General features: G+C 37.7%; 1 pseudogene; it reads right to left on the bottom strand.

The window, feature by feature from the left end:
• Positions 1–3,657: 3,657 nt before the first annotated feature.
• LOC103671939 lies at positions 3,658–18,976 on the bottom strand (annotated as a pseudogene).
• Between the last annotated feature and the right edge of the window lie 675 nt (positions 18,977–19,651).

The following is a 19,651-nucleotide window of genomic DNA, read 5'->3' as shown; positions in this document are numbered from 1 at the left end:
TTTATCAGGCTGCATCAGGAGTGGGCGCAAGAAGAAAACCCAGTTACACGATGAAGAACCGAAGGACCGTGGCAACCCAAATATTTCCTTAGCTACGTCGTCAATTACTAGTTCACTGTGAAGTTCCCACCGCACCTCGGGGTTGTGAAGAGAAAAGAACTCTAAAGCTATAGGTACATATGAGAAGGTAGAGGTGACAGTGGTGAATAGGGTTCCAAAAGAACTTCCTAGCAACTTCTGGGAAGCATCAGCAGATAGGTCCTCACCCAAGTCCTCATGATAGATGAGGTGACCAAGAACTGAATCCTCTGATAAGCAGTAAGTGAAAACCATTTAAGGAAAGAGCAGTACGTGAAGGAAAGCAACGCAAAGAGCAAGCTGAGAGGGAGAAAGAAACCTAGAGCTCAGGGAAAGACCATTTACAAAAACAGAGTGATTTAAAATAGCAAATATCAAGAAGACTCAGAGAAGTAGTCGGAGCAACAAAGGGCTGATAAATGATCACAGGAAAATGAGGTGTCAAGGGACAGAGAAGGCGAGGCCAGAGTGTTGGGAGTTGAACAAATGGGAGATGTGAAAATAAGAGACAGTAAGAGTAGACAGTTATTCCAGGATTATTTCATGGAATTTGATTTAGGATGAGAGAGACCTGAGGATGTTGAAGTGATTATGTGATGCATCAATATACGATAGCAAATAATTCCTCTCTCTCTGGTGTCACACATTTCAACCTTAATTCTAGCCCTTCCATTCTCAAGCAGCATGATTTTGGACATTTCTTTAGGTCAACTCTCTTCATCTGTGAATGTGGGTCCACATCCTCTCAACCAATGTTAGCTAATTGTTTTCTTTGAATTCACTGCAGAAGAGGGAAAAATCAATGCAGCCAGGTCTCCTGGGAGGCAGCAGGCTATAGATTTGAGAACTCTGGCGAATGAATTAATCTTTCAAAGGGAGAAGGTCTCTCTTACACTGTGGTACGTGTAAAAGACAAAAATAAGAGTTCAGGTACATTTACCTTTATGGGTTTGACATGAACAGATTTCCAATTGTAATGGCATTTGTTTGTTCTGAAATTAGCGATAGAATTATTAGCTCCAAGTAGGTTACAGGGCTAGTGATTTGAAGGCTGCAGGAAGACGAAGATTTAAAATAGCTAGCAGAGTGATGGTGAGAGCTTACTGAGACAGCAGAGTTGTCAGACAGTCTTGGTGCCCAGTCGATGCTAGAGAAAATGCACTTAAAGGAACAGACTTTGTGGGGTTCTGGTTTTTCTCTGAACAGTGTCCCTACTCTGGTGTTTGGTTAGGGAAATACCACTGAAATCTACATGGAGTGAAATATGATAGAAATAGATAACAGAAAAGTAGAATAGAAGGATGGAGATCTTGGTCAGATGAAAGGCAAGTTGGAATAAAACTAGAGAGCTAGGAGGGTAGAAAAATGTGTGAAAGCGAACAAACAAAAAAACTAGGGTGTTTATAAGGAAAAGTTTTCTAGATTTTACAGACCAGGCATGTATCTGTGTGATTGATTATTTCAGGCGGTTAAAGTCAAAGGTGAGGTCATTCATCTTACCCTTGTTGTCCTTAAATCATCATTAATGGTTCCTCTTTCATTTTTGTCCTAATCAAATATTTAATAAATTATTTGTGAATCAATAAATACACTAAATCTGAAAATGTGAAAACTGAAGACTATATTCCTGGTCCATAGGCACGCAGGAAACTCCAACTGCACATAGATATGAATGTTTCATAGATTGCATAATCACTGCAGGCATGTACCCCAGATGCACATTGTTGATAATCTCATTTATGCCACCAACTCTCCTCAAAAAGGATGAGTTCTGCTTAGTTCTAGTTGATGTGATCTAAATCCCAAACTAATGAAGTTTTACCATATCTGAGGACCACTCTTTGGCTGATGTGCTGACCCCTTCAGTCATTTGTTTCTTGCTTACGTATGCATACATGGGTAAGCGTTTGTGTGGGGGGGTTCTGAAGTTTATAACAACAATATACTGTTAGTGACTGGCACAGAAAGTTGTTTGAAATGACTCTGCAGCCCTTTTCTAAACTTGTAGTTCCGTTGATTTTACAGTCCTCACTCAAGTCTAGACAACTCTCACACACAGGAGAAAAACACCGGGACCCTAAATCAGCGTAGTTATTCACAATATTTTGCTTCAAATAAGATTCATATTTAAACATGAGTCAAGAAATTAATCCACGTGGTTTGAGAGATTTTAGAATCCTATGTTTTGACCCTGTCTTTTTGAAGAAAGGTGACACATAATTTCTGGATAATTTAGATAAAAGTGATGACCTTTCCAGCTAGTTTTAAAATGAACACATTTTTTCTGTCAGATTTCTAAATTTATCTTTCTGAATTCACTGGTTTCTGGAAGTTGCCGTAAATGAAGTTCTTAAACCTAGGAAAGTACCAGGCACTATGTAACCCAGCCCAAGAATGGACAAATCTAAGAGTCTTAGATTTGTGTATCAATTTGGGGAAAACAATTGATTCCCCCAAATCCTAAAATCCTGTGTGGGGAAGAGCCCAATATCCCAGGCTGTACCCTCACCCCCAGCCTACTTCATGTTCCATTATGAAGCCTTAAAAAGTTCTGTCTTATGGATAACTGTGGCCTAGTCCCAAAGACTTCTCAAGAGACAACATCTTTACCACTAATCCCTTATATACCAAAGTGGCTGGAGAAGAAGTACACTTTAATTACACAGCACCAAATATAACTACCAATTTATTTTTTATCTGGAAAAAGTATTTTAAGAGGCTCTGAAAGAGGAGAGAAACTACGAATCGCAAGATTAAAGGGTATTTAAAATTTTAATATTAAATCTTTCACACAAACTTTTTCTCCTTACATGAAAAGTACTAAATAAGTTACATTTAAATGCCCTACTTATATAAAAATAAAATCAGGTACTTCTCATTTAAGAGAAAGTGGATAAGATTTAAAATATAAGGAATAGGAGTAAAGGATGAGCAGTATATCCAATCTAAATTATATCAAAAATCAAATATAAAATATAGATAGAACTTACATTTTCCTAAAAGGAAGTAAATATTCACTACCAACTCCAATAGGGAAATTACACTGATGAGAAGAAAGATACATGAACTAAGATACTTTCTTGCTCTGACATTTTTTAAAAAATGATACATTTCATGTTCGTCTAAATGTTTAGGTTTATACTGTTAGAAATATATGATTCTGCTTTTATGGACAGGTCAACTAGGGGAAATATCACAATTATTTGAATTAGTTGCCTTCATACTGGGTAGGGCTTGCTTCTCTCTCTCAGCTTTATCAAGGTATAACTGATATAAATTACAAACAAATTACATGTGTTAATGTATACATTTTGGTAAGTTTGGACATAAGCATACACCCGTGCTATTACCACCACAATCAAGGTCCTAAACATATCCATCAGCTCTAACAATTTCCTTGTGTGTTTGTGTGTGTGTGTGTGTGTGTGTGTGTGTGTGTGTGTATTTTGTGTGGAGGGGTGTAAGAATACTTAACATGAGATCTTGGGGATGTACTGTATGGTGACTAGTATAACAAAATAAAAATTTTTTAAAAAAAGAATACTTAACATGAGATCCACTTTCAATGATACATGTTAACAGTATGCACTATGTTTTACAGCAGATCTCTAGGACTGATCTTGCATACTTCTTTTTAAGCCTCTTTGCACGTATAAAACATACCATAAGATGTCCTATATTCAGTGGACAGTGCATCTATTTTTAGGTCGACCTTGGCAAATCCCATGAGAATCAATGGCATTAAGGAGAAAACGAGATTCCATACTTTATTCTTTGTCTCACGGTTTTTCACAAACTCCTTGACATCTTGGCTGCTGTAAGTGATGCAATTAGAAGTCCATGGCTGAGAATAGTGTTTACTTTGTTAGAATTGGCAGGTTTGTGTGATCATCATTTTCTTCAACAGTATGACTCTTTGGAACCATCCACTGTAGTTTTTTTGTTTATTATTATTATTATTATTGTTGTTGTTGTTGTTGTTATTATTACTACTTACAATCAGGAACATCAAAGCCCTCTTCTACTTGTGTTGGCTTTCCTAGATTGTTTTTTACATTTTCTCTCTTCATGAAGCTACTTCTCACCAATTGCCCAACATCTGTTGCAGTGGGGCGCAAGGGGAAGATTCATTTTATTTCATAAATTATGCTTCTGGCAGTCTGCTGAGGAAATTTAAGGATCTTCTCCTAGTGAATCCATATCATTCTGTCCTGCCTGATTTACCTCGATATATCTCATCATCTTCCTCTGAGAGTTATTCTCCTTCACTAAGGCTATAATCTTCTGAATCAAGACTCAACTTCAAATTCTACAACGAAGTCATCTGAAACTGAATCTTGATCCAACCATCCGAATGTTCACTTACACCAGCATCAAGATCGGGATTTGCTGGAGTCTCTGGATTCCCCTGCTACTGCTTCTTCACAGTGTATCTCCCTTATTACACATAAAGTGAGGCTTTCATCAAAGAAAGGGAAATACTGTCAGATTTCTGGTGCTTTCTTTTTCATTCACCAGGTAATTCATCCGAATTTTCATCTAGTCAGAAGTCATCTCTTCTTTTTCTGAATTCCCCAAATACTCTTCTATCCCAGGCCTGTATGTGTGTGAACACACTAGGTCCAGAGGACGAGGCCCCTGGCAGTGAAAGCAGCCAGACCTCAGTCAGAGGGGCTAGGGCTGCCCGCCAGCTGGCCTTCTCGCTCTGTCTTCCTCCCCCTCACTAAGGCGCTGAGGTTCCCTAGTGCACCTCTAGGGTGTTTGTGCGTGTGCACTCAGGCCAGGGTGCACTAGCCTCACTAGGTTCTCCTTTCATTTTCAAAAGTGCCCAGATTTGATCACAAAATCTGTTTCCATACTATGTAAAGATCATCGGAAAGTAGAAGCCAGAGAAAGACAAGGGCTGGGTACTTGAAGGATCACCGTAATGGGTGCAGAATTCATGGCCCAGCCGCGAGGGAAAAATAGAGGGCTTGAGTAAGAATACTCATAAACGAGTACATATTTATAAAACATTTTTATTTTTTTCGTATTAATAAAACATAATTGGATGAAAGCTAAAAACTGAAGTTGGAGTCCTCACACACTATAGACAGCAGTCCAGTGGAACATCTGGGCACCTAATATGAAGCACGCATCTAATATTCACAGTGGTGAATGAGTCCATAGGATGCTTCTCTGATTTAATTACCTTCAGAAGTCCAAGTTTGATTCCTTCCAAAAGTTAGCATCTATTGCAAGCCTAACGAGTTAAAAGTTTGAGCTGGAGAATAGAGCCATTACAAAATAAAAGTAATCAAACAACTCTTACAGATCTCCTAAAGCAATGATTCACACAGGATTTCACACAAAACTCCCATTAATGCTAATGAAATTGGGGAAGTTACAGGCTGAAACTCTCCCATACACTGATAGGTGAATAGTTCCCTGAGGTACTTACTTAGATGAGGGAACTTAATTTTCTCTCCACTAATCCTCTCTGGATGAAAAATAAGAAATAATGCTTCACAAGTTCGGTTTCTTTTTAAAGTAGATGGCACAAATTTGGAATCATTGGCGTGAATTAATCAAAAGCCACATTAGGACATCGACTAGCTCATTTTCAACCAATCAAACCATCTTCCACTCAGATAGATACCAGTCGGCCAGAGTCTTGAGAAGTCAGTCTTATTTGTGGCTCTGAAAGTAACCCATTAAATCCATTCCATCTTGCTTCTTCAAGATTCTAGAAAAAGGAACTGTGCAATTATGTGAGGGAACTAGTTGAAAAGAAATAGAAATTCCTGATTGCCTGAGTATGAATTGAAGAGTTCAGCTGCTGATTTAATTAGCTGCCTAGGGAAGGAAAGATCATGAAATGTTGAGTTAGAAATAATATAAGATCATTCAAAGACATACAAGTGATAGTACAGGTATAATTAAGCTTCTGGGGCAGAAGTGGTGTGTGTGTATGTGTGGTTCAGAAGTAGCAACTTTCACTAGCATGTGAGTGTTTTTGCTTGATAATAATCATTAGGATGATATCAATTCAGTTGTGTACAACTCTTGACATAGTCATCTGCTCATTTATTACAACTTCCCAAAATATAGGCAGGGTTGTGGTCACTATGTTATTTTACAACTGACAGAATGAGGCTCAATTTAGTAAGTTACTTCATAGAATAAAAGTGGTAGGCTCCCGAAAATGCGTATGAAGTCAAACAAATGTAAATGAAATAAATTTGCTGATTTTGATGAGAATGATGTCACAGAAAGTAAAGATTCTTAAAATCTCATTTAATCTCCCCTTCTCTCTTCTACAACTGATGCACTTGAGCCTTAAAATGGGAATTTTCTAGAAACCATCACCTAGGATCTTAATGTCAGAAGAAACTTTGGGGCACCTGGGTGGCTCAGTCAGTTGAGTCCCTGGCTTTTGACTTCGGCTCAGGTCATGATCTCAGAGTCATGAGATCAAGCCCCATGTGGGGCTCTGCACTCGGTGGGCAGTCTGCTTGAAATTCTCTCTCTCCCTCTCCTGCTACTCCTGCTAGCACTTATGCTCTCTTTCAAATAAATCTTAAAAAAAAAAAAAACCTAGTGTGTTGCCTTTTGATTAGTGATATCTAGAAAGTTTGTTGAATAGAGATAGATCCCCAAATACCAAAATATGTGTTTGATTTAATTACACATGGAATGCATAAATAGTTGTTACCATGTGCTGCTTGATGAAAAGTATCTGGTGCTTCTTATTTCGACTAAGACCCAAATTACATTGAATTCAAGCATCAGCAGACACATTTGGTGAATTATATGGCTTTAAATAAGTAAAAGAAAATTTGCCAATTTATTAGACATTAAGAATCGATGCCACTACACATGGCATTTTAAAAATGACTAGTCTAGGGGCGCCTGGGTGGCGCAGTTGTTAAGTGTCTGCCTTCGGCTCAGGGCGTGATCCCGGCGTTCTGGGATGGAGCCCCACATCAGGCTCCTCCTCTGGGAGCCTGCTTCTTCCTCTCCCACTCCCCTTGCTTGTGTTCCCTCTCTCACTGGCTGTTTCTCTCTGTCAAATAAATAAATAAAATCTTTAAAAAAAATGACTAGTCTACAATCCACAATTATAGTTGGAGGTGTTTTAGTAATTGATAAAACAAGTAAAGTGAAAATCAGTAAGCAAATAAGACCTGATAAACACTATCAACTAATTTGACCTAATTGACCTTCACAGGACAAAAGGAGAAACCCAACAGAACACACTTTTTTTTTCTTTTTGAAGTGCATACACACTAGTGACCAAGATAGACCACTTCTGTGTTACAAAAATTCTAGAATGAAATTGCCCAATATGTATCCTCAGACCACAACAGGAGGAAACTAGAAATCAGTAGAAAATAATTGAAAAATACTCAAATATTTGGAAGTTTAAAAACACACTTCTGAATAAACCCTATGTCAAAGAAGAAAACAAAAATGGAATTAGGAAATATTCTGAATTAAATTAAAATGAATATACATCAACTTTTATGTGTTGCAGCTTAAGTAGTGCTTAAAAAATATAGGATTAGGTAAGTCTGGCTAGGGGTTTATCAACCTTGTTAATTCTTTTGAAGAATCAGCTCCTAGTTTTGTTGATCTGTTCTACTGGGTTTTTGTTTTGTTTTGGTTTGATTTTTGTTTTGTTGTTGTTGTTGTTTTTTGTATAGCATTGATTTCTGCTCTAGTCTTTATTATTTCTCTCCTCTTGCTGGATTTAGGCTTTATTTGCTGTTCTTTTTCCAGCTTCTTTAGGTGTAAGGTTAGCTTGTATATTTGAGACTTTTCTTGCTTCTTGAGGAAGGCCTGTATTGCTATATGTTTCCCTCTTAGGACTGGCTTTGCTGCATCCTAAAGGTTTTGAACTGTCTTGTTTTCATTTTCATTTGCTTCCATGTATTTTTTTTAATTCGTATTTAATTTCCTGGTTGACCCATTCATTCTTTAGTAGGATGTTCTTTAATTGGAATGTATTTGTGGTCCTGCCAAATTTTTTCTTGTGGTTGACCTCAATCTCATAGCACTGCAGTGTGAAAATATGCATGGTATTATCTCAGTCTTTTTGTACCAATTGAGACTTGATCTGTGACCCAGGATGTGATCTATTCTGGAGAATGTTTCATGTGCACTTGAAAAGAATGTGTATTCTGTTGCTTTAGGATGAAATGTTCTGAATATATCTGTTAAGTCCGTCTGGTCTAGTGTGTCATTCGAAGCCCTAGTTTCTTTGTTATCTTCTGCTTAGATGATCTTTCCATTGCTGTGAATGGTGGGGTATTAAAGTTTCCTACTATTATTGTATTATTATCAATGAGCTTCTTTAAGTTTGTTATTAATTGATGTATATATTTGGCTGTTCCCAAGTTAGGGGCATAAATATTTGTAAGTGTTAGATCTTCTTGTTGGATAGACCCCTTTATTATGATAAAGTGTCTTCCTTTATCTCTTATTACAGTCTTCAGTTTAAAATCTAGTTTGTCCTGGGATCAAGCCCTGTGTTAAGCCTCCCTGCTCAGTGGGGAGTCTGCTTCTCCCTCTCCCTCTGCCCCTCTCGCTCATGCCCTCTCTCTCTTGCTGTGCTCTCTTTCTCTCTCAAGCAAATAAGTAAAATATTTAAAAAATAAAATAAAAATCTAGTTTGTTCCATGTAAGGATGGCTACTGTATGTACAGTGGAATATTACTCAGCAATCAAAAAGAATGAAATGTTGTCATTTGCAATGATGTGGATGGAACCAGAGGGTATTATGCTAAGTGAAGTCAGTCAGAGAAAGACAAATACCATATGATCTCATCATACGTGGAATTTAAGAAACAAAACAGATGAACATAGGAGAAGGGAAGGAAAAATAAGATAAAAACAGAGAGGGAGGCAAACCATAAGATCTCTCAACTATAGGAAACAAACAGGGTTGCTGGAGGGGAGGTGGATGGGGGATGGGGTAATTGGGTGATGGGCATTAAGGAGGGCACTTGATGTAATAAGCATGAGGTGTTTCATGCAACTGATGAATCACTAAATTCTACCCCTGAAACTAATATTATACTATATGTTAACTAAATTGAATTTAAATTTAAAAAAAATTTAAAAATCACTTTCCCACAAATGAAAAAAAAAAGGAGCAAATTGGATGCAAATGAAAAAGAAAAAAAGGAAATAAGATAACAAAAATCAGTGAAATTGAAAATATAAAAGAGAGAAAATTAAAAAAAAAAAAAAAACCAAACTGGTCCTTTGAAAAGATCAATAATAAAATTGATAAAACTCTGGCCAAACTGGGGCAGCTGGGTGGCTCTTCGTTAAGGATCCACCTTTGGCTCATGTCATGATCTCTGGGTCCTAGGATGAAGCCCTGCTTGGGGCTGCCTGCTCAGCAAGGAGTCTGCTTCTCCCTCTCCCTCACCCCCCCCCCCATGAGCTTGCTCTCTCTCTCTCTCAAATAAATTAAAATTAAAACAAAAACTCTGGCCAAACTGATTAAGAAAAAAAGAGCAAAGACATCAATTACCAATATTAAGAACAGAAAAGGGAAGATCACCTCAGGTCCTACAGATATTCAAAGTATAAAGGAACCTCATAAACAACATTATGACTATAAATTTGATAAGTCTGGTTAAATGGATCAATTCTTTGAGAGAAACAGCTAAAACAGGTGAATTTTATTAATAATTAAACTTTTATAGCCTTGACTAAAAATATAGATTGGCTGAAGAAAAGAAATAAAATGTACCACTGGTATGACTAACACCAGTGTGTTTTATTTCATGGTTTTGATGCCTCTGCCTGACATCTTTTGGCAACATGAAGATCTACAGGGGTACTCAAAGTTCAATCTCTTATTATCTGAGATGAGCATGTTTGTTTCCACACTCTCTCCTCCCCCATTCTTCTGCTTTAATAGATCTTGTATCTAAGACAATGCACTTCCACTTTTGAATGGTTTCTGGTACAAGACAATCTCTTGGATATAAGAAATAGAGCTAATAGTCATTTTCCTGCCTAGAATGTGGCAAGTCCATTGGGCTACCTTACTTAAGGTTTTTCTTAATTTGAACCTTAGGAATTTTACTAAATTGTATTAAACAAGAGTCTACATGGACTGATGTTTTTTGGGAAGATTTGAAATTATCACACTACTTTTTGTACCTCATCCTAGTTGTGGGCTTTTTGTGCTGGTAGTCAATCGCTAGTATAAAATAAAAATGCTTTCTAACATGAGCATTAAGTATTCATTAAGTTATTAATTCTCTAATAGATCCAGGAAGAGAAAAAAATAGATCAAGATAGTTTTTATTAGTCAGAGAGATAATCACACGATAGCTATAATTTATCGAACGCTTGTATGTGCCAGTGCGTTCTGCAATTTTCATTCATTACTTAAATTAATCCTCATAACATCATTAAAACATGAGAATAATTTTTATTGTATCACAAGGATCTGATACTAAAGACTAAGAAATAATCTGCCAAATAAATTAGCAAAACTTAAGGGGGGAAAAGATCCCCAGTTTTGGAAGTGGCTATTGGGAAATGTATACATTCGTACTTGCATATCAGTGAGAGGGAGCTTAATTTAGTAAAAACAATCTTATTAAGGGGCGCCTGGGTGGCACAGCGGTTAAGAGTCTGCCTTCGGCTCAGAGCGTGATCCTGGCGTTATGGGATCGAGTCCCACATCAGGCTCCTCTGCTATGAGCCTGCTTCTTCCTCTCCCACTCCCCCTGCTTGTGTTCCCTATCTCACTGGCTGTCTCTATCTCTGTCAAATAAATAAATAAAATCTAAAAAAAACAAACAAAAAAAAACAACAAAACAATCTTAAGTGATTTTTTTCCTATAGAAAAAAAAAAAACACCTGAATTAATTATATTAATTTGAGCAACAGCCATATTTTATTTATTTAGCAATATTTAACAATATTTATTTAGAAATTTATAGTATTTAACAATATGTAATATTTAATAATGAGTAAAATATAGTTACCTGATTTTATGTTAAATGCAACGTGGAATAAACATACACACATGTATGCATACACACGTATGTGTATAAAAATGAATACATAACAGTTCTGTATCTACATGTTCCTTGATTAAAACTATGTTCAAAGCATGATGCACAGACTAGCCCACAATTGGCTAAGAATTTTATTTCTAACATTTCTCACCACTTATGTTCTATTTCTGCAACAGTAAATTGCTTATAACACCCCAAATGAAACTGTGGCATATGCCTTGACTTACGGCATTTCTTTTTCCTAGAATGACCTTCCTATCCTTCCTGTCTTGAGTTAGCCCAGTTTATCCCTTTAGATAAAACTCGGGAATCCCCTTTCCTCAGAATCTTTCTCTGCCTCTTTTCATGAACCCCTAAGTTTCCCCTAATCATTCTATCCCAGAGTCTCAGGCATTACTCTCAAAAGTAATCACTTCGGAGGCTTTGTAGGAGACTGCCATCTCCCCTGGGATCCCTTGTGAACTCAGACACTATTCCAGTTCTTCTATATATTCCCAGGGTCTAGCAAGTCTTCGGTGTGCAGGGGCACCATGAGCTTCTCAAAAACAGAAACGGGAGGATCCAAAATGAAAGCCGTGTTTCTATTAAGATAGTATGATTATATTAAGAGAGTATGGTTCTCTTTTTTTCAATTTCTCATAATTTTCTACTGTGGTTATACTGTTTTTTAATGGCCAAAATAGATGCATTTAAACATGAAGCCAATACATGTAATATTTACAAATATCTATATTTGTAGCAGTACCAGCCTTCATCCAGCATATATATTTGATATATATTAAATATATCAAATATTTAGCATAATCATGCAGTCTGTGTGTATCCTGCTCCCACCATAGATACACAACACTACTTGAAATCCCTGCAGTTGTGATTTCTGGGAAGTAAGGGAGCAATAACAGTTAGGAAATTATTTTAAATTTCTTGCAGACACTTATTAATACAAGCTTCTTAGGTTTACTGCCCATCACCAGGGACAGATGAGGAGCTGTTTTTTGGCTTGAGTGGAGATCTGATTTAGGGAATATATACCGACTAATTGATTGTTGGGCATTAAAACAAGAACAAAACATCAAAACATGCGCAGGAATATTGAGCTTCTCTGAGGTGGTATTTCTCTTTCAAAACACCAACAATAGGGTACCATCTGACACATTAAAGGTTCTGGAGGCCAAAAAGTTTTTTTCAAGCAACACTGTTGTGACACCCTACGTAAAGGAATCTCTAAGAAGAGAGCACTGAAAAAAATGAGCACCCACCCCCCCAAAAAATCACAGAACAAAGGGAAATAACCAAATAAAGCACTAAGCCTAGAACAGAACATCTTTGATCCTAAACACATATCCAGAAACCATCAAAAGCAAATGTTACAGGTAAAAGCAATAAAAAGGATTACCTCAAGAGGGAAGAAAAAGGCACATATTTAGATGCACTGTTAGAAGAGAAAACGAAACCAGGCAAGCAGTGAAAGATCTGAAAATTGAAAGGGAAAATCAAATCAGTGGCTTTTCTGCCTCATCCATCTGCAGGCGTCCAGACAGCACACTTTGGAGTCCAATAGAGTGAAAACAAGATCGGGCAACTTCAGCAGAAACACATCCTCTCCATTTTTAAAATAATGAAAACGGTAACAGAGGCATGACCAGGAACCAAATGGAAGAAACGCCTGGGAAATTGCACAGGGGACAGTCAGAGAGGCAGTGAAAGGGAGTTTATTCACTGGAAGGAAAATTCAGCATGGCTAGACCAGGCCACATGGATCAATGGCCTGGAAGAAATGGGTTGAGAAAAATGTGAATTGGCTAATGATCACATTTGGTCAAGCAAGAAAAAGGTTCTGGGGCTGGTTGGGAAGAAGTGGATCGGGTTTTTGAAGTGATGTAATGAGACTGTTTAAATTCCCAGTCATGGCACTCAGAGTCCTTACCATCTACCCACAGGATTTTCCCCACAGCACCTCTGAATTCTTGGCATGGCCCCTCTGTCATTGTCACAGCTGCCTCTGAGAACAAACGCAGACCCTCTACTGCAGTTTAAAAGAACCTATGTCGTCTGGACCATGCCTTCATGCCAGCCTCTGTCATTCTCCCTGGTGTTTCCTATACTCAAGCCAGTCTAGTTCCACCAGAACTTGAAGCTCATTCATCAAATCCATGTCTCTACACATGTTAGTCCCACCGAAAAATGTTGTCTCCAGTTCCACTCATCTGGATATCACCGTACCAGAGAGGTCCCCTGACAACACTCTCCCCCCTTCACTATCACATCACACTTTTAATCACTCCATAAAATGTATCAACATTTGAAATAAGCATGGATAATTGGTTAGTTGGGAGTTTTTTTCTTTGTCTTAATGGAACTCCCACAAGAGTATAAACTCCAGGAAAGTAGAAAATCTGGTTTGTTTACTTCTCAATCCTAAGCAACCAGAACAGTGACTACTGCAGAGTAAGAATTCAATCAATGCTTCCTTTTTTATTATTATTAAAAATTTTATTTATTTGACACAGAAGTCATAGAAGCAGAGGGGAGGGGCAGGCAGAGGGGCAGGGAGAAGCTGGCTGTCTCTGAGGAGGAGTGGGGAGCCTGACATGGGGCTCGATCTCAGGACACTGGGATCATAACCTGAGCTGAAGGCAGACACTTAACTGACTGAGCCACCCGGGCATCCCATCCTGTTCTAATCAATTAGACTTTTAGAAAAAGAAAAAAAAAATCAACTCAAGATGCTGGCTATCACTTTTATGTATCTATTCTGTTTCTCTAAGGAATAAAGGCTTTTAGGGCAATATTCTTAGCTATTTCTTTTTTGCCTGCCCTGTGTCACCTCTGGCTCTACTATACCCTCTGCCCCTTGACCACTATGCCCCGCCCCCAAGCCCCTGGCCTCTCTTATCAACTACCCTCCTCTACCCCCCTGTGTCCTTATATCTCTTGCCCTAACTCGGAGCAAAGTTCTCTACACATCAAGAGACATAAACTCAATAATAAATCTGCATAAAAATAGGAGAAATTATAGTAAATAAACTTTCTTATTCCAGATACATGTCCATCATTTGTATGATAATGGCTGGAAGAATGAATAGGGCTACAGGAGTATTGAGAGTGAGTGGCATTCTCAATCGCTTCATTTGTCCTCGCCGGGTGACACAGCCTTATTCACAGTTCTGAGGTCACCTGCCTTTGAGAAACAATTTGCCTTGTAGTAACAAGCATGTGTCTCAGAGCAACACAGACCAGGGTTCACGTTCTGACTCTTCCTAATTTACTCTCAATTTTACCTGTTTACCTGTTCAATGTTAGACTCTTTGGCTCTAAAACGGAATTATTAAAATGCCCATTTCAAAAGATTCTTGTAAGGAATAATAGGACATATGGAGATTTCTTACCAAGAGGTCAGGCCCATAAAAAGCATTCAATAGCTACACTGTTCAAAACGGGTAGATGTTCCAACCCCTACCCCTCTGGAGGGTTTATACCATCAGGCTGTGGAGAAATTCCCTTTCCTCTTGGAAAACTGTATCAGAGTTCTCCAAAGGACCTCAACAGAATGAACATGTTTCCTTGCTTTTATCATGAGATATTACCTCCCAACTTCTGGCAAAAAGACACTATTCCTTTTCAGAAGGGTTGATACTGATATGAGTGAACACATGAAAATGCTCTCATTTCAAGAGAAGCCTTTTGTTACCACTAGTTCCCTTGGTTGGCTTTTTTTTTTTTTTTTTAACTTCTCAGTAATTAAAAATATGATTTTCCTGGTTATAACTATGTATAACCTCTCTGTCATTCATAGCTTTAATATCCACAATATTGATAATTTGTAAATATGATGGATGCCACTAGTTCTCACTGATAACTGGATCTCCATTCCTTTGTCAAACAAGAAAGGACTGAGACTGTAAAGCAAACCAAAAGCTTATTTGGGGTATTGAGGAATTCAAATCCAGGAGACAAAGATTCAGGAGGAAACTGAAATGTGCTCCAAGGAGGGAAGAGAAACAGGTTGATAAAGGCAAAAACTGCAGGTTATATAAGTTGTTTTGAAAGAATTATGATTGGCATAGGCAAAAATAATGAACGGTTTATATAGGATAGGTTGCTATGCCAGATACTAGGTTGGAGTTCAGTGAAGTAAGCCTCATTCTGAGAATTGCACCAGGATGTGGTAGTTGGTTTATGGTTGGCATAGTCTAAAAGCTCACATTTCACCAGGTGTGGACATGTAGGAGGCTAACCCCCCATTGGCCTCCTAGCTCCATTTTAGGGCCCCTTGATGTTCCTGAGTTCCTGACTTTATTTCAGATGTTTCTGTTCACACCTTTTTTCAGGGAGTCTGAAATCCCTGCTCCTTGCAGCTGGGTGGGGCCCTGTGAGAACCAATGAAATGTGAGCAGAAATAACATGTGTTACTGGCCGATGCTGTGAAGGGTTCTTCAGATTTTCTGTAAACTTCGCATAAATAGGGTTGGCAGGTTGTGGTGGTGAAATACTTGTGTTGTATTAAGTCAGTGAAATTAGGGTTTTTCATAGTTGTTTTCACAGTAGATTCTAACATGCATGTACAAGAAAAATTAATTCATCAGGTCTAAATTCCTTAAAACATGCACATTTCCAGAAGAGCCTATTTTCTTGAATGGCCCTCGGGGGGCTATTGGGAATTGAATGTTTGGAATGTCCTACTGATAAGAGTGTGTTGCATGCTTGGAGTTTTGAAGGAAATAATATGCAGTTTGTTTAGTTTATGCAAACAATGTGATTTATGATGGACACCTGCTTTCTTTTTGGAATTCTGCAGTTTTGGTAACTACAGTCAGTCATGAAGGTATTGTATGCTTTATGTGTGACCCTCATTAAAAACTCTTAGGTTCAAGCAAGCTTTCCTGGTAGACAGCACTTCATACATGTAGCTACAGTTCATAGCAGAAAGAATTAAGTGTCTCTTGGTTGACTCCACCAAGAGAAAACTCTTGGAATTTTGCTCCTAATTTCCTCCAAACTTGGCCTGATGTACCTGTTTTTGCTGATTGTGCTTTGTATCTTTTCATGGTAATAAACCGTAACCATGAGTATAATGACTTCAGAGTTCAATGAGTCCTTTTAGTACAACACTAAACCTGGGGATGATCCTGGGAACCACCAAGACACTCCCCCATAATACAGAAAATTAGTACTGCAGGTGAGATGCTCTCATAGCAAAAACCTCAAATGTGACATTGCTGTTAAAGGTGCCTGGAAATATGGTGATTCATAATAAGAAGTGGTAGAATATTTGTCATATATGATAGAGTGGTAAAATTCTTGCCTGGGGTAATTTTGTGAGTTAGACAATGAACTTATCTTCTTAACTTGAATGTCTAGAGAAAAAGGCTGGGAAATAGTATTTTAGTAGTGTATTTTGGATGAAGTTGGCCACATTTTATAGGACATTTCAAGAAACTGATGAGTTCAGGAAAGAATTGGCTATTGAATGGTGGAATTACAAACATTCCACGTTTTCCAATATTGGTGAGATGACTGCTTTTGATTTCAAACTATAAGTGATGAACATTGCAGAGACTTTGAAAGTCAAAAACCTATAAAAACCCAGCTATGCAACAGTGATTAAATTAAAAGCCTCCCCACCTTTTGGTAAAATTTCTCAAAAGACTGAAGTGCTTTAAAAAAATCAGATTAAGGGTCAAAGCCCAATAAGTTACTATCAATTTTTAAAATATCTACAGGTAAATATCAGATTTATGATATTTCATCTACCATTCAAAACAGACTCAATAAGTTGATAAAGAAAAATAAGGGGACAAAAAAATCAAAACCAGAGGAAAAAACCTGGACCTGGACATTTGTAAATGATATCTTTAAAACAACTGTGGTTTTGGTTCCTAGTACATGGATCTGAATAGATCCCAATATATAAAAGCCCTGGCATGTGTGTGTGTGTGTGTGTGTGTGTGTGTGTGTAGTATTGTGTTGCTAAAGAAACTGGTAGCCTAAATGGAAAAGCCCGTGGTTCTCTGAGACGTAAAAATGACCTTTCCATTTGTCAAAAACAGTGATTATGTTCAGCTACTCTAGGAATCACTTCTAACAATTCCTGAAACAATCCCTTTAACTCTGGTGTATAAAGACAAAAGAAATAAATGAAACATTACAGATTGGTATCAGACAGAGCAGGGTTTGAATCCAAGTTCCATTATGGACTAGCCATGGAACACTGGGCAATTTAAACAGGAATAATTATAATGCCATTTCAAAAGGCTATTGTGAGGATTAAATGCATGCAATTGCTTAGTATAATTTCTATCACATAGAAAGCATCCAATAAATGTTAACATTCATTGTTGAAATGATCCTTGGGCCCCCATGCTTCCACAGGCAGGTAGTGGATTGAGAAACTGTTATAGTCTCTATAAAGAGCTTAGTCCCTCAAGTCCACTTCAGATACAGACATGGAGGATAATGAGAGAGAGGGAAAAATGCTTTTAGAAGATGGAACTAGAAGGCTGCTAAGGACACTGGAAAGGGAACTTCTGGGACAACAGGATAAAAACCTCATCAAGGAATATTCTCTACCTTCAAGCTCTACCTTCAAGATAGGTGTTTCACTCAATGTTTGCCCACTGGGATTTCAGAATTTCTAAGGACCGATGACTATTATGTGTCTTTCATTCTTTCCTTTCAGAATGAGAATGTTTATTACAATTATTCTAGCCACATTCTACCATTATATACTAAGTGTGTATGGGAAGGATTGTAGGTAGAGTTCTAAGAGGAGCCACATCCAGATCTGATGGATAGAATATTATTGCACAACACCTAAACTTTAGAACTGTTTTTGGACAAGATCAGGATGGTCTTCCTTGGCAAGTGGGTGTATTTTTTGCAGAAAGATTAAACTTAATATATTAGAACTGAAAGAACAAACTGTAGCAGAATTTACCAGTGCTTATCAGTTTCTGGTTCTCCTTCCTTGCCTTGACTTACAGGAACTCCACTTCCCAACATCCATTTAGTGAAGTGAGGCCACATGAAGTCAGTTCTGGCTAATAAAATGAATCTCGAAAGAGATTTCTTCAGTGAAAACATATGCTATTTATTGTCAATTTGTCCTCCAAAGGCCAGGGTAGCTACAGCATATTAAACATTAAAAGCGTGGTACAAGAGAAGTTCTAATTTAGGATGTTAAGATTATAAAGTATTTTTTCAGTTATGGAAATGAGTGTGGATATTTTTTAAAGCAATGGAAAGACATTGAAAAATATTAAGCAGAGGAGTGACATAATATACGGTTTATAAATATTCTGGGCCATATGAAGTTTAAAAATAAATAGGGGTAGCAGTTTTAGTGGCTATTATGGTTCTTCAAGAAAAAAAAAGTATGGTTTGAATTGGAGTGGTCACAGCACAGTTTGTGAGCTAGACGACTCCACATGTATTTTGTAGTTAGAAGTAATAAGACTTGCTGATCTTGAAAAGAAATGCACTAAAAACTTATTCCTCTTGAAGGAAATATAATTTTTAGAGAAGTCAAGAGGCTATACAAACTTTTCTGTATTTGCAAAGCTAGAAATTTGCTAAGATCTTGGGATTTATCCCTTGTAAATGTCAAGGGTCTTATGATATCTGCTTATTGAAGAAACTTGGAAAATACAGATGTACCCAAATGTCATTGAGAAGTGGGTATGAATTACATCTATGTCACAATTCCACTTTTTTCTCGCACTTCCAATTTCATCTTCTACTACATTTTCTTCCTCAGCACAGAAAGAAATATAGACCTCCTTGTAGCCCCCAATCCAGTGCCCATTATCTCTAGGAACATCCAGATGGGTGCTTCCTACCTGTCTCCAGAGATTTTTATAGTTCTTCATCATCTCTTAATTTGCCCCCAATCTTCAAATTACAGCCCCCACCACCACTACACACACACACACACGCACACGCACACGCACGCACGAACTCTTCAGGGAGTCTCATGGCTGATGCTTCTATAAACTGTCAAGTAAACACTAATATCTATAACAAGATATTTTTAAATGATAATTTATTTTTTTCATAGGAAAAATCTGTTTTTCACCTTCTGCCACTTACATCTCATCTAAACTCTCTCAAGAAAGCAATCCATTTATAACTGGGCCCTCAGCACTCTATTTATGTAATTGCATCCAAAGTCTATGGATTATAATTTTTCCTTTATCTCTGTTTTTACTATGATAATCAAGCCCACCATCATCTCTTTCTGGAACTACTGAAACAGGCTCCTAACAGGTATTCCTCCATCCAATCTTATTTACAACCAATCAGCACTCCAGAATAAACTGTCTGAAATGCTGACCTCTACCCCACAACTAGCCCCATTAAAATCTTCCTACCCTGTGGATAGATCCCAAGTTTCTGTATATGCTTCTAGGAACATTTAGGACTTGCCACTGCCTACTTCTAAAGGCTCATCTTTTTATTCTTTCCCCCAAAACATGCACCTGACAATCCAATTGAACACCGTTCAATTCCTCAATTGTGGCAGGGGTCTCTCATCTCAGGGCTTT

Source organism: Ursus maritimus, unplaced genomic scaffold (genome assembly GCF_017311325.1).
Source record: "Ursus maritimus isolate PB19 unplaced genomic scaffold, ASM1731132v1 scaffold_6, whole genome shotgun sequence".
Lineage (NCBI taxonomy): Eukaryota > Metazoa > Chordata > Mammalia > Carnivora > Ursidae > Ursus > Ursus maritimus.
This window is presented reverse-complemented; position numbering and strand designations above follow the sequence as displayed.